We start from the raw sequence: 17,008 nt of genomic DNA on the forward strand, positions 1-17,008 counted from the left end.
CAGAGCAAGCAGGTGCCCTCTCCTTGCAGATTATGGTCTTCCCTGGCTTCACCATCTTCTTTTAGGATTTGATCCATGCTATTATGCTACTGCAGCATTTCAAAATCCTCTGTTTGGAACCCATTAAAGTTTTTGTGGTGTCTGACTACTCCTCCCTTTCTAAACAAGAACAGAAAACTGCACACACTGAGATAAACTAACGATATTGAAAATCTGCTGAAAGCAGGGTGAGAGAGAGAGCAAGGAGGAGAGAGGATTAAGGAAAAACCCTGTTTTGAATCCATACTTTTGTTTTATGGCCAATGCAGTTTCTCTTTGACATATCAACAAGAAACAAAGAATTGAAATCAAATGAAAGGGTCGGTGATAGAATTGTCTGTAGCATTTCAGCAAAGCCACTGATGGCTTGTGCCAGCGTTGGCTCCTCTTCCCCTCCAATCCCCCCCGTTACACGATACGACTTGGGAACATGTTATCAAGGACTGAGAATCAGGCCAGTGGCTGCTGATGTTAAAAGGACATGACATGTGCACAAGGCAGGGCATAGGGGCTGGCTGCACATATTAAAGGCAAACACATCACAATCCGATTAGTAGAAATGCAGTGTGTGTGCTGGCTTTGGGAATTTATTTTTTTCTTTTTTAAGTAAGACTTCTGTGCTTTTTCTATTGATTGATTTATTTTTGAAAGGAGTAATTCCCTTCTAGCTTTTCTCTCTCCTTTCCTCCCTTCTCCTCACCTTCAATTCCTTCATCCCCACATTTTCACCTCACGAGAGCTCCCAAGCAAGAGGAGTTCAAAGGCAATTGGAGTAGAAAAAAAAAAAAACAAACCACATTGCAAATGCAAAGAGCTCTCTAATCTCTTTTTGACCTGTCCTGTACAACGGGCAATTTCTGCAAATCTAACACAAACTTGTAAATCTTCAGTACTGGGAGCCTGTGAGGGATAAAAGCAACACACGACATTTCATTAGAATTTAAGCTGACTAGCTAAATGTGCTTGTGCGTGTATAAAAATTTTTGCTAGCTCTGTTTTTAAAGTTGTTTTAGAAGCATCTCATCTTCCTTAATACATTACTTTTAGCCACCAGAGTTTTTATTATTTTACGAGAGTGCACCTCCTGTATCTTCTTTATTTCAGTAGAAATTAAGGGAAGCATATTCCTAAAGGAAGAATGGATTTTAAGATTCTGATGCTTGAAGAAAATTATTTCCATTAGATACAGAACATTTTATTGAATGCAGAATAAAGAATACAGTCTGTGTTCAATATCTATAACGATGTGTTCAGAGTCTGATATTATGGACAATGCTATGCTATTGGACTACAACATTCCTGTTTGTTTAGCTCCTAGTTTAGCTGAATAATTTAACATGTGTAAATTTAAGTTTGCATACAGTCCCAGTGAGAATAAGGGGCTTTTTTGTCTGCCTAAAGTTAGACTCACTATAAGTAGTTCGTTGATTGAGGCCTAAAGTTTCATCTCAAGTCATTACCTTCAAAGGTATCCTTGCTCAGCAAACCACTTAAAAGCCTGCTCAATTTTAAGCACAAATCCAACTGCTTAGGATTCATTTTGGTAACATGTGTGGTCATGAAGTTAGTCCAAGGGAAAGGTCAATCAGCAGTGAAATCAGACGGGCTTTTCTTTGCACTTAGTATGGTAAATACATAGAATTTAGCAAGAGGAAAACAAAACCATGGGGAAAGGGAGAAGTTCAAATGAGGTAGGTGGACCTCCATGGGCATTCTTGCTTCCTTCCTTCCCACAGCTTCCTCTGTTCCTATAATCTCAGCACAGATGTTTCCTTTTTAATCCCTGGCTCCAGCTGGCAGCGCATCTCTGCTCTACCGTACTTACTCGCAATTACTGCAGACATTAACTCTGCACATGCTTCGGAAATTGAGTGCTTTTTCTTCCTTGGAAATGCTGCTCATCATCAGGTTTTTAACAGCCAGAAATAAAGGCCATTTGTATACTGATGAATCCTATTCCCTTCAAGATTTGTAAGAGAGATAAAATGCACAAGAAGCAGGCTTAAAACAATTCCTGGCATGGTGCAAAATTTGGATATTTAATTTACAATACCTTTTTTTACTAGTACAGAGAATCTTCATCATGTGATAGACAAGGAATGGGAAAAATGTCAAGCACATGCCATATTCACCTGCCTGCTGTTACTTTTCCAAACTAACCACAAGTGCTTTATTATTTTTTTTTTTTTTAATTAACAAAGGCTTGAGATACCAAGCTGCTTTCAACTTGTTGTAGATCAACTTTCATTTGCTAATGGAGCAGGGATAGTCTGGAGTCACAAACCACAAAATCTGCACCTGATGGTCAGGTCTACTCTTTTCATTGTGCCTGGGCATGAGACTGTCACCTTACGTTCACCTATTTGTGGTGTGATGCTGCTGAAGTGCCATCAAGGCCCTTGTGTGACCCAGGCCAGATTCTTACTGTGAAAAACATAACTGTGCCTTGGGCTTGACAGTGATGCAGAGTCCTCCAGCTGCTGGATTTGGCGCTCCCAGTTTACCCACATTGTCCTGATAGTATTTTTTTCCATATCCACATCCAGCAACTTTCCATTGGATGTACAAGTGATGTGAGACAGCCACACTACCGAGGCAGATGGACTGAGGCAGATGGGACTGATGGACAAAGGAAGTGAAGAACCTGGAGACCCCACACATCAGGTATGGAAGTTGATTTGCTTTGATGAAAACTCTTGAATAATCTAAATAGCCTATACAAAAAACCTTGATCAGGAAATCCTTCAGTTGAGCTGGACTCTGTCTTCTTCTGCATGATGCTCATGTATTCAGATTTTCTATTCTTGATTCTTGAGAGCAAACTGATTTTGTGCACTAAAATCTGTTAATGAACTTATTGTGTGTTGCTCACCTTGTTCTCCTCATTCCCCTTAGCACTGGCTGAAAACACTGAACACACTTCTGTGGTTTTTCACCCCATTCCTGTGAAGGAGGTGAACAGATAGCACATCCAGCATTTCAAGTGGCTGCTAATATGACATGTACAACTTCAGACATCTATGCAAGCACCCAGAATAAGAGGATAAAGTTGGCAACAACCTGAGGCCATCTTGCCTATAAACCGCCTAACCACTGCCCTTCAGGTAAGAAACTGGAAACCTGTGCTTATCTCTGCCACTTAGTGTTCTTAAGTGAGCAGACCATTGCAGATTAGATAGATGTGCTGTTGCAGACACAAAAACCTTTTAAAGCCCCTGGAGAGCTTTCAGTATGGATTCATACTATCTCTCAGTCAATAAGAAACACAGGATTTGTTTGACAGTGACAGTTCTAGGAATAAAATGAGAAATTTCTGCCAAATTATAACAACTCTGTACACTCCTGTGGAAAACTTGCACAGACGTGTGTACAGTTTTCCAGGAATGACCCATAAAATCTAGATTATTATATAAAAGGAGAGGTTTATTTACACTCTATTGCCTAATAGTGCATGCAGCCTTCGGTATCATTACACTCCATTGAAAGGGCACAATGATCGAGTATTTTGGCTTCCTACTGCTATTGTATTCATTCACTGATGGGGAACAAGAAAGTAGAGTGAAAAGAAGAAAACAAAACTGAAAGTGCTTGAGGACAATTCAACTTTGAAATTGTCTTCGTTAAATAAAAGTGCAAAATGAATCCTCTTTGAAACTTGTTCAATAAAAGCTGCTATGAAAGCTTTCAATAATTCTTGTCCAGCTTCGGCTCTTCTTGCACAATTCGAGTCAAGATGAAGTCTCTATATAGATAAGACCAGCAATTGGTAAATTAAAGAACACACTAAGTGCACCTTGGTTATTGCAGAGAAACTGTGCAAAATGTGCTATGTAGGAGAAGTAGTAAGAGAAGAGAAAGTTAATTATTTTCTTCAGTTGTAGGACTTTTCATGTAGCATGCCCAAGAATGCCACAAATAGTTTTATATCAATGGGAAGAAAAAAATAAATGGGTGGGAGCTTTTGCTTTGGGGGTGCTTTGCAGGAAAAACTAAGAACTTTTTCAAAAAATAATACACACATCTCCCCCAGAACAAAAGAAAAAAAAAAAACAATGCAAAACAAAGTCCCCGCAGATCTGTAGAACCCACTAAGGAGAACTAAGAGCTGCAGGGAGGCCAGATGTAGTAAGGATTCTATGTTGTAGTATTTAACATTTGAAATGAGTTCCAGGTGACTTAGAAAATAGTTGGGCTTGTGAGAATAAGCATCAGTAAAAAAATGTAGCAGTAGTCACCTTCCTTGGAGGATGAAGGTACTTCAAAGAAATCTCTCCCCACCTTCCCAGTTCTTCTACTTTAAACCATGAGAACTTTAGATTTTAATAATTGGTCTGGTTTGGTGGATAGAAAAAGAAAAAAAATATATGTAAAATGAACTAGTTTGCTCTTATAAAAACTAATAATGCACTTATTTTTTAATTAATCCACTACATTTTACAATATATTTCTTGCATATAAAGTTTCTTCTTCTTCTTCATTTCTTGCATATAAAACAAGGAAAAGAGACTCAGCATTTATGTGCAGCCAGCTAGATTCATGAAAGTGTTCTTCAGTCTTTTTTAACTAATTTCCAGAATCTCACAAGCCTGTTGAGTCTCTCACTACCTGAGCATGTCAACCAATGTCATGTAAAATTTGTAGTAGAGATCAAGCATACGCTTTCGGTGTGCCCTCTCTAATAAGAGTTGGCTACCGTGGCAGAGTTGAATGAGGATTCAATTGTGATGGAAGTTAATAGGATTTATTTTTATTGCTGAGGTGCTGGGAAGTGGATGAACCTTTGAGTTCACTTTGACTCCCAGGCTATGTCAACTTGTCCTCAGTGGTCTCACTGCCTTTCCCAGTCTTTCCCTGGACCTCTTTGCCTACATCTGACTGCATCTGTACCAATAACCTTACGATCTACTCCATGGAGGGCAGTAGTTGATGCTCTGGGCCTTATTTTCTATGCTATGGATATTTGGGGGAGGATTTGCTTTTGACTTCCTCTACTGTAGTCCCATAAAATGAATTTCCGTTAACAGTTTGGACACAGGTTTTGTGAGGTTTTTTTTGGTTGTTCATTTGTTTTTAATCTGATCATGTGTAACATGCACCACAGTGCAGACTGTGGGGGTGATTGGGAGATAAAAGCACATTTCTAATCCAAACACACAGGTAAATATAGATACAGCCTATGTTTCCCTCTTCTCAGCTGCCTCATGAGGAAGAGGAGGGAGCTGGCTCAGAGAAAAATCAGAAAATCAGAAAGATTCGTGTAAGTAACAGGGGAAACAGAGAATAGAGATTTCCTTTCCCTTTCTGTTTTAAAACATCTATGAAAAGCCAAAAAGTTTTTTTATAGTAACTCCTAATTTCAAATGGTTAACACATAATTTCTGTAGGCAGTTCTGGATGTTGCCTATCTGGTTTAATTTGGATTGAGAAGTCACGTGCTTTGTTTTTGTTCCCCGACTAAGCAGACTTGATGTTTAGATTCCCATTTCTTGAACTGATATTCTTGTTATGAATTTAAGCCGGCTTCCCACAGACACTCCTAAATAATTGATACAAGTTGGCTATTTCCCTGGGAAAACGTATGTCTTAAAATATTTCCAAACCCCAAATTTGTATGAAGATTTAAATTTGAATTGACATTTCCCTGCATGATGTTTGTCTGTCTCCATTGTGTTTATAGGCAGAGGTTATGTTCTTGGCAAGTTGACATTTAATATTTTTTCTATAGTTCACTCCAAAAGGAACAAAAATTGTCTTGGATTTCAAGTTCAGATGGAGATTTTCCAAGTGCCTATATTACAAATTTCCCTTCACCATTTGAAAACCGAGCTATCTACTTTTTGGTCCTTATACTATCACTAAGCACTCATGATAACAAAGCTAGTGAACATTTTTCATGGAGTTAGACTCATCAGACCCATGTTATCACTAAATGGAATTCAGAAGCAAGCAAGAGGAAAGCCAAGAGACACACTGCAATGTATTTGTCCCAAAGGAACTGGCAAAATGTACCAATGTCTCTCCTAGCCCTCTAAGATAATGTTGGAAGAAAATAACTTTTTTAGCTAAACAGAACAGGACAAAGCTACAGAGAGAAAATGGTGACTCCAAGATAAGGGAGTACAGCAGACAGCAAGCCAGCTTCAGAACCATTTAGAATCAGACTTTCCCACAGCACAAAGTAACTCTACCCCCCCACACCCCTTTACTGAAAACTGTGGGGAGGATAAAAACAAAAAGAGAGAGAAAAAAAAGAAAAAGGGGAAAAATAAAAAGACAAGGAAAAGCCTTTTAGGTCAGGTAGTCCATCCCTTGCTGATCGAGACATTCTGCCGACAGTATTTTCACATCCATGAGTACTTTGTCCAGGCTACTTTAACTCTGCTGCTGGGGCTTCCATCTGCTCTCAGGAGGGATCATTCCATTTATTTGTTATGACTTGGTTGTATGGATTTTTTTTTAAGTTTTATTTTTATTTTCATTGACAAACCAAGCAATAAAGATTGAATTGCGAGGCCCGAACTTCTCTACAGTACAGGTTGTGGGTTTTTGTTGTTTTTCTTTCTTTTTTCCTGAGAATGGGAAAAAGCTTTCAAAGTAGAGAGCATCACCTCCCCCTTGCTGCTCACCATCATGAAACCCTGAGTACAGAAGCATCTCATTCATCCCCTGAAGTGTAATCCCTTGAGAACTTAGAAATACTCCATAACCTGAAAACACTCTTTGTTTTGAAGGGTAAGGAATAATGGACTGTTTCCACAGTAGGTAAAATGCAGGGTTTTGTCTTGAATTAGTGTCAGCTTTTACTAGGACACAGGGGCTTATATGTATTTCTGAACTAGACATGTGTTATGATCCTGCGTGTGTTCTTTGCCGCTTTAGCTCTATTACTAAGCAGAGTCTGTCTGTCTAGGGGTCCGCTTTGCAGCACCAGACAGTTTTGAGCCTGATTCTGATTTGCTTTACACCACTGCTCTAAATCAGACAGTTGCTATCAGCAGGATGATTGATGCCAGCGTGAAGCAAAGGTGGGTGATACTGACCTCGTGCACTTTGCATTTCAGGGAGGAATCAAATGTTGCTTCCCAACTTTCACCTGTGGTTATAGGCGAGCCATATCTAGCTTTGCAAAGGGAAGCAGCTGGAGGAAGGCTATATGGGGGGCAAAATGCAGTTACAGTGTGTTCTGCCTGTGAATTTGCAGGCTGCTGTGCTAGGCATCCAGCTCTTTGTACTAACAGGAGTGCTAATATGATGTATTAAATGTCACACCAGCATCGCTGGGTATGCATATCTCTCCTGTTGTACTGCCTCTTTATGCTTATTCAGCTCTTTGAATAATTTAACACATTTCATACTCCAAATTACCCACAACAGTTTGACGGGGCTGCTGGCAGTTTACTTGAAACACTCAGTGTTAGGTCAAAGTAGGGCCCAAGCATCTGCTAAATAGAAGGACATTTCATACTTGGCAAAGCATAATTAGATGTATTCCTGCACACGTTTCTTTTGAAAAATAGGTAAATCCATGTTAATCCCAGCGGTACCATAGAAATAAAGGGTTGTATTAGACACTGCTATGTATAGCTCTGCACCAGGAATGATTTGGGCTGAAGAGGAATGGTGGAGGCCAGTAATTGTTGAGGACAGATAAAACTAAGCAAGATGACACAGCTGTATCAGCATGTCATTCATGCAGCTGCAGAGCAGAGGTACTGATTGCCTTGGTGCAGTTAGGCTGGAATTAGGGATTTGGGAAACTTCACTGACAGCAGTGCAATATTCTCCATGCATTTATTTAAGTCTTGTCTTAGAACAACTATCCATGGGCTGAATAACAAACCTGGAAGCTAAAGGTCCTTAAATTGCCAGTTGGCTTGGAGAAGGAAATAAATTCTTGCCCTGAGAACATTTCTGCTGGGTGGGTGTAGAAGAGAAGTGGGAATGAAGAAAATGGAGCATGGTCCTTGGCTGGACATCTGGGTCTGGGGATCCTGCTCAGCATTAATATGAGTAGTGGCCCATAAAGTCCCATTGTTGTTTGGATTAAATTGGGAAGAAGACACTGAGCAGAGAAAATACCTGATTCTTTGTATGTGTCTATCTGGGATGGGAGTGTGTTTAGGCCACTAGGACTATCATCCCTTTGTCTTTTTATTGTAAGCAAGATGCAAAATAAGCATTGCTTTCATGGTAGTGCTATCTGCCCCACACTTCAGTAGGACGAGGATGTGTGATAGTCCACAGAGGACACAGAAAGTCCAGCAATAAATCAGTGGAGTTGGCACGATGCTGTTCAAACTAATCTTAGGGTGTAGCTAGCAGGAGGTTTGAAACTGCTAACTGCTGGATGCATGATGCAGTGGGCTGGGAGGAGAACTGATCTCCCCTGGGGCCACCCAACTCTCCATCAGCCCCTCTCCACACTCCTCCACTCAGGCAGACACCAGGGAAGGAGCAGGGCAGCAGACAGGTGAGTGTTTTCAATTAAGACTTTAAAAATCTCAGCCCTGACAGTGCATCAGGTGGGAGGAATCTCACCCAGTGCCTTGCAAAGTGATGATGCAGGGCACAGTCAGCGGAGAGATTTGCAAAGTGACAGCAGGGCTCTGATTGAGTGAACCTCCCAGGTCCACAGCACCAAGCTGCTCTGGAGGATATGCTGAAAATCTTTCTCAGGGATTTGCACATCCTTACAACACGTGAGGGTCTGTAATGAAATGTTTGCTTATCATCCATTTAACCCGCTTCGAAGTAGCCTGGGCCTGCATTGTAACCTCAGGTCAAAACTATTTTGGATAGCTGAAACTCATGATAAACACATGCTTTTGAAGGTTAGGAAGCCATCAGTGGGAGACATCAGATTCACTTCTTTATTATTAGAAGGGGAGAAAATCCAGGAGTGTTCAGAGCAGCAAGTTTTGTATAAAACATGAAAAGCAGATGGGGGGAGGTGGCAGAAGGAAGGAGGACTCTTTTTTGATACCAAACAACATTGCTTCTGCAGCAAATCCTTTTTCCTTGTAATTTAAGATTGTGCTTGAAATAAGGAGCCAGCTGCACCCGGCGGGGAGCAGAGGGCAGCTTGTCCTTTGGGTGCTTGATTGGCTCTTTCGTGTATACCTGATAATTACCAGGGAGCTGGTAGGAATCCAGTTGTGCTACTTGAACATGCACTGAGCAGCATCATGTTCACAGCAGCCCAATTTGGTCTGAGATTTCTGAAAAAGGGAAGGATTGTCACAGAGCACAAGTCTTCACTAATAGCAGGTTATGGCCTTACCTAAACTTCACCATAACTGGACCTGCTGAAGGTCTATGCTTACTTTGGGCTTTTCAGCTGTCTTAAGCAAGCTAGATTAAGGTATTTCACTTAGAAAATATACCTTTATTTGCCAGTTCCAAATAGAAGTCCTGTTACTTTCTCTGTGATATGGGAGAACTCCCAAAGCACAGCTTTAAGTGCAAGTCCCACGGACGTGGCTTTTAACAATATCAGAGCCTGTGGCTGATGAGCGAGATAAATAGAGATAGAGGAGATGGGAGGAATCTCTTTGCATATACCACCTTTGAGCTACAGCTGACTGCTTGACTATTGCACAGGAAAACCAGAAACACTTTAATTACTTTTTGATAGATGTTTGCACGTGTGCCTGTATACATACACATGCAAAAGTCAGCCTCATCCCTCAAAATCACAATCCTGTGTATTTAAGACACCCGTCTGTGAACAGTTTCCTGTATAAAGAGCAGAGCTCTATGCTGCAGCTTTTCCCTTTGTCTCCAGCACCAGCCATATTATGCCCAACCAAATGAACGTTGCACCCTTGCAGAAATTCTGCCTCAGTCTAATAACCCTGTTGCACAAGATTTTTCTGCCACAGCAGCCGGCTACAGGTGTGATCAGCAAAGTGATGGCAAAGGAAGACTCCTCCACTGGCAGCACTGCACATTTCCTCTCTTCCCAGGACCTCCGGGCTAAGTGAGCTGAGTTTCCAAGTTAAAAGGTGCTTTTCCCACCCCCACCCTCCACCCCCACCATGGTCAGAGATGGCAAACTCCCTCTGGGATCTGTGCATTCAGCTTTGTTCTTTCTCCCTCCCCTGCTGTCGCCAGTAAATTAAAACTGAGCGAAAAAACTGAACATGCTATTTTTTGAATAGATATTTGAAATTTAAAGTGAAAAAAAAAAGTTGTGAAACTTGTCAGATCAATGATTTGACACATATTATTTAGCTGGCTCTAAATATTCTGGAGTGAGAACTTAGTTAACAACTTGTTAACAAAGCATAATTCAGAATAAAACCCAGCTCTGTCTTTGCGAGCTGCATTTGCAATATGGGGCTGGTTCTAATAACTCTGTCTCACATATATCAATGCGGTCCTTTCTACTGCACCTTCTAAGAGTTTTTGCCACTGTAATGCACGGAACTAGAATGGAAACAAAATACAGAGCAACATCCGCCAAAGCTTGGTGCTCAATATACGGCTGAATATCTTGATATAAGTAACTTGTCCGAGTTACATGGACATTAGTGTTGGGGATCTCAAGCCATTACTCTTGGTCAGCGCTTAAAAAATAGGTTCATCCTGCTAATGAAGCACTTAAAAATGAATGACATATGAGAAGCAATTTCTCTGAGGATAAAAAATTTTAAAAGAGGTTGTTCTTCTCATGCTGTTACTGTAGTCTGCTTTCTCTGGCCAGATTAACATGTCTCACTCTACCTTTGGGCTTCTTTTACAGACAACTTTTTAATGAGAGATCAACAGGCTTGTTTTTTCCTGAAATGCATCCCTTACACCTTCACACCTGTAAAGAATCGATTTTTCTGCATGAAATGAAAGGGCAAACACATCCTGCTACCAGTTTTGACTCTGTAGAGTGATGTAGCATATAATCTCTATTATTTTTCCTGCGATTTGTTAGTGACTGTTGCTAGGTAATGCCTTTTCCACTAAGCATCAGTGAGCTAATGTGAGGGCTTCGAGAATGTTTCATTATATAATTAAGCCCTTGGTGGTGCTGACTTCTACTTTACACAAGTCTCGTATTTTTTTCATGTGAGCAAAAAAAAGTTGTTATGGAATTACACATGGGGCCACAAAAAGCACCACTGAAAAGCCAGCACAATTTATTGGGAACATTACTGTGTTCTGCTTGCTTTTATTATTAGTTACACACGGTTATCCGCCACCCAACACGGTGGCATCTAGCTGGACTCTGTGTTGTTTAGGTGAAAACATGACAAATACATGGAACATATGACCCATGGGAAGTATCAGTAGACCCCAAATCTCTCTCTGGACTCCATACTCCATTAAACAAATGTGGTCCCTTTGTTCTGACATCTGGACACTTAGTCTAACAGTGACCTTTGCTTCCCAGGGACAGGACTGAGATACAGAAGAGCTACTTCAAGAGGATGTGACTGGCTGGACTGAAAGTGAGAGTGAAGATTTTCCCCAAGATCTTCAGACATGTGATCCTCAAGGTACTGTTAATTTTATGTAAAGGATGGGATGAAGAAAAAGGGTGGAGGACGTTAAAGTGAGAAGATGTAAAAACCAAAACAGAGTAAAAACACAACACAAAATATAATGTTAAGAATTTGCATTTTTTCAAGCTTGACACTAAATTTCAAGATTGCTAACTTTCACTGGAGGGGGAATACTTGGACATCACAGTATACAGGACTGTGATGTATAAAGTAACCCTGATGTAAATTTGCCTAGCATCAAGGATGTCTAGCAAATAAGTGAGAAAAAAGGCTTTACAAGGCAGCTTTGATCAGCCCTGGTGCTGCGTGTGAAAGTCTAGCTTAGTTCTAAGACTGCCAGGGTAAGTGAAAGAAGAGCCTTTGTAATTTTTGTCTTACAATTATGTCACTCAGTCCCGTAGCCTTCATTCTTCCCATGCAATTTGTAAGAGACGACAAGTCATTCAAAGTACCTCTGTTTACAGAGAGTCTCCGTAATACAACACCACGGTCGGGCAGATTCCGTGAACTGCAGACCCTGTGTTGACAGATGGGGTTTGTGAGTGATTGTTTGATGGGCACTGTGGGTGAGGCTATAGGGGAATAGTGGGAGAAGAACAGGGCGCTGGGTCTTTTGAGCTCGGAGGTCACGTCGGTTACCAGCGAGAGCAGCTTTCAGTGTTTTTCTATTGCATTGTTATCTAAGTACCGGCGATGAAGCTTTAATTGGGGAAAGGCAGAGAGGATTCTGCTCTCATCCTACACAACCAGACAGATGCTTTTGCTACCAGCAACTTAGGGCAGGATTTTAGGAGCTGCTCACTTTCCACCAGGCAGCGGCCAGCAGAAAGGGAAGACAAATGAAATGGGGTTTACTGCATTTGTGCAGAGTATCTTCTGTAAATAACACTGATCTGGGAGGCAAAGCCAAAATGATATGTCTGAAGACACAAATGCCTTGCATAGAATGGATGTAGCACAGCCAGCAGTACAAGTACCCCTACACAGTGATAATACAGCAGTACAAGTACCCCTACACAGTGATAATACAGATTAACCCAATTCAGTCTGTTTCTGTGGCTTGGTAAATTTTAGGAATCTCTGCTGAAGCCATCTACTATCAAGTTGCTGATTAAACACAATGCATTTCCATTCTGTAGCTAAAAAACAAAACAAACAAACAACAACCCATGAGAAAACAAAGCAAACCCTCCATGGTCTATTGCATGAAAGCCACTCAATAGCAATTAGCTAATATCAGTTATCTTCTTGCATAGTTTTGAATAGTGTTCGAATGCTAACAATCATTTACTAGGTGTCTCAAAGCATTCAGGATTCCAGTCATAGGATCCCTTGTGTTTGAGGACTGTAAAAACAAAGAACAAAAGAAGAGTCCCCAACTAACACGCTCACAAAGTAACTACAAGGCAATTGGCAACAGATGAATACCGACAGAGGCAGAGTAGTGTGCTGGGAATGATTATAGCAGAACTGTCAGCATGAAAGGCAGTGCACATGAAATACCTTTAATCTAGCCACTGGTGATTATTCTTTTTCTGAGCAATCAACTCTTCCCCCCGCAATATCTTGCAGGATGTAGCAGGCACGCATTTGGAGGTGCTGTGCTCTTGCAGGAGACCAGCCTCTGTTCTTCTCTCCATCAGGTGAGAGGCAGAGATTTTCGAACCTGTTAAAAAGTCAGGTGGAAGCAAGGGATAGATCCCCAGGATCCTGGCCCTGGGTTTCTCTACCCTGAAGCAGAAGACAACGCTGTCATTCAGAACAGCAAGTTCCCGTTCACAGTTATTTGTCATGTTAATTACTAAAGACAAAATTCTCCTTCATCTCAATCGTGCAGGTCAAAGCAGAGAAGTTTAGCACTTTAGAACATCAAACTTTGCTTTGATCTGCATGCAGGACATTATTCTGAAATTCCTTTTGATCAATTAGGGAAAAAAAAAAAAAAAAAAAAAAAGGAAGATAATTTGAAAGTTTGTGAGTCACTGGGCTTGTCATTTCATTGTTAAAATCAAGGGAAAATGAGTCTCTCTAGTCATTAGCCATTGGCTAGCTGTGTCCATAAACACCCATCCTCATCAGAGCAGGTAAAGCCTGAGTAAGAACCAGGAGCAAATATTGATGATCACTTCCCTCCTTAGTCATGCAGGATCCTCATCGCACCATTCTCGCTTCATTAATTTAAATCCAGGTTGTTAGCTCTATTAGATCCTTGTGGACTGTGCTATAGGAAATACCCCTGGCTTAAAACCCAACATTTTTCACAGAAAGAGGATGCGTATCATGACTCCAATTTACTGCACAGTGTACCTACGTGCTCCCACATTAGCTGTAATCTCTGTCGTGCTCACGCCAACATTCCAGCAGTATTTGGCATTTCACGAACGCAGTATTTATCACTGAAGTTCATACAAAGTTGCAAACGCTAACAAGGCTTATCAGCTTTTACAAACCATCTCTGTCCACTGGAGTGTGACATGCTGAGTATAATTCCACTCACTGTGCAGTCATCGGATGTGAAGGGGGAATGGGGAGGGGGGGCTTCAAAGCAGCATTTCGTATCGCTTTAAATGAATCATGAAATCAAATGTCCATATAGCCTTTAAGTTCCTGCAGGTGAGATGTAACCTGCAAGCTGGGCACTTAGAGAAGCCTCTCAGTCAAATAAAATCTTCTCATTGTTACTGATGTGGTAATTATTCCCAGAAAAAAGAGCAGAGCAGTGGCTGTGAGAGGGGAGAAGGACTCGGAGCTCAGCCCCAGCAGTTGCACTGCAGGCAGATCAGGTCAGTCAGCCTCAGTTTACCTCCTGTCAAGACAGAAATCGTCACAGTTACTGGGTCTATTTCAGTGACGTATCAGAAAGCATAATCAAATATGAAAGTATCTAAATCTTTGCCTCTGAAGGTTTAAAAGATTGTGGTATTGGTACAAAGCGGCTGGCAACCTGGTTTTCTGCTGGTCCAGCCCTATATCTAGGGCAAGAGTAGAGACAAGAAATCTTGAAGAGGGGCTGGCAGTACCTGTGGTTTTGTGTGTCTCCATGCCCCTGGGTATATAACGCCCCATCACCACCCGGTTCCTGCTCATCAGGCACAAGTGTGACACACTGATGTGGGTGGAATTTGATTGAGAAATGAGCTACTGTTTGTATTGTCATCACAGAGCTCTCTGAAAGCATGGAGTTGGTCTGAAAAGAAATCAGGATGTTAAAAAGGAATGCTATTTTTTTTTTCCTTTTCTGCTGTGTTTTTTGGTTCTTCAGTCTGCGTTCATGTCACTCGTATGAGGTGGTGTTAGATTTTTGGTATGAGTAGAAGTCTGAAACATGTCTTTTATAACAAGAAATTGTAAATGCTTTCCTCTCTCTCATTTAATTCCATGATTTCAAGAGTCAGACTGATATGGTTAATGTCTTGAGGTAATTCCTTAATTATTGTGTAGGCTTTCATATTTCCATTGACTTCAGCTGAGATATTACATAATACACCAAATGGAGGTATATACCCTAATATTTGGAATTTAAAAGACCAGCCAAAGTTTGTGTACAGAGCACAGGAATGTATCCCTTGCTGAAGAACAGAACGGGAGATCTTACAGAGGGAACACATTGCTTTATTTTTTTTCTCCCCCCCCAGGATCCTTTTTGATGAGTTTTTTTTCACAACTAGTGAAATCCAAGGCACAAGCGTTGTGACTTGGAGCACAGAAGCAAGTTCCCCGCCTGCCTCCGTGACTGACCCATGATCTAACCTTGGTCAGGTCACTTAGGTGGTCATGTTGTTCTCTATTTCTTAGTCTTTAAGATGCATATTTTGTTCTCCTCACAATTCTGACACTGTAACATCTTTCTCACTCTAGCAACAATCTGTATCACTTTAGATATACATTACCCTGTACAAAAAATACCCACCCACGCGTCGTGCCCTGAAAAAAATCAGAGTAGCCAAAACTCCAAATTTAGACTGAAAAATGTAGAGCTGTGTAGACAAGAGGACATTCTTCCAAATACAAATCAATAACCTTTTTTTCTCAAAACAGTTTGGATTATCAGAAATTCTTAGTCTTTAAGTGTACAACTCAATCTCCTACTGGGAGCTCCTGGACGTGCTGGACCACCCAGCAGCCAGAGCTGGGACACATCCTTCAGCAGGATTTTTGCTTTGCCGAGGGTGACGATGGTTTCCCTGCAGACGTCAGAGAGCTGCAGGTTGATGTCCCATCCCTCGTGATCCCGTCCCATCCCCTCCATCCTCCCTGCCCTCTCCTCACAGTTGTTTTTTGCCGCTGTCTCCCCTCCAGCAACTGAGGAAGAGGAGGAAGCAAGAACAGACAAAACAGTCGTCCTGCTGCATTGTAGCCTGGCTATGCAAACATTTATAGCAGTTGAACACAGCAGTCACAAGGAGATTCTGCTCTAGACCTGTGATCCTGGGCTGGAAAGAGCTCCCTTCAGATGCATCATTCGCCATCCTGTTCATCCTCCCTCCTTTCCCACCTCACCCCTGCCAAAACTGGAAACCCATGACCAGAGCAGCTTTACACCAAAACTATTCAATTCCTTCTTCTTTTTTTTCCTTCAAATTTTTTTTAGGGGCCTGCAAGGAGGGAAGCAGTTAATGAAAAAAAAAAAAAAAGAAAGAAAAGCAAGTATTGCTGCATTTTGGGAGGAAATGAACGGGTGTATCTTGAAATGTTCCCACAAGGCTCAGATTTTAGAGAGCAATGAATCACTCGCTGAAGATGTCTTGGTTTTCTCCTCTGACTGCACAAGGTGCCAAGACACCTTCTGTAGGCACCATGCGAGAGCTCCGGCATGTCGGCAGCCTGAACCCGGCCCCGCTGCCGGGCAGTCAGTGCCAGTTTGAGAGTGGATGGTGTGACCATGGCCTCGGTTGTCACCGAGGGCAGGTCCACCCCAGGTTCCTGTGCCAGCATGGACAGCCTTGGGTCTGTGGGATGCTGCTTTTGTGCTGTCCAAGCCAGTTTCTCCCAAGGTTGCATTGGTCCAGAGCTCTCCTGATGTGACTAACAGATGTTTACACTGCAATGGTTGCCCCAGCCCTGCTTGGCCATGGCTTCAAATTCCCTCAGCCTACCTACAGAAGACCATGTGGAGACATACTAAAGATTATCCATGGAGTCAGGTGGAGCTATTGCATGGCAAATATATAAAATTCTCATTTACCTAAGCACAAAAGTCCTGAGCTATCACCTCCTTGATCTGCTTGTCATGAGATCCTCTGCTTCTCTGCCAACAGGCTCGTGGTGGCATCAAAGGGCACCTGATATTTCTTGGGACTTGGACCTTCATGGTTCACTATGAGGAGCAGATTATGGAGTCAAAGGTCCTTTACTGAGAAAGCCCTGACTCCGGATCCATAAATAAGTCACCTTTTATCCAGCTTGTCTACATCTGTGCCGTCTCCAGCGCAGAGGGATGCTGTCAGCCTGGGCACTGCAGCAGACCTGCA

Source organism: Streptopelia decaocto (assembly GCF_964273445.1).
Source record: "Streptopelia decaocto genome assembly, chromosome: 9".
Classification (NCBI taxonomy): Eukaryota; Metazoa; Chordata; class Aves; order Columbiformes; family Columbidae; genus Streptopelia; species Streptopelia decaocto.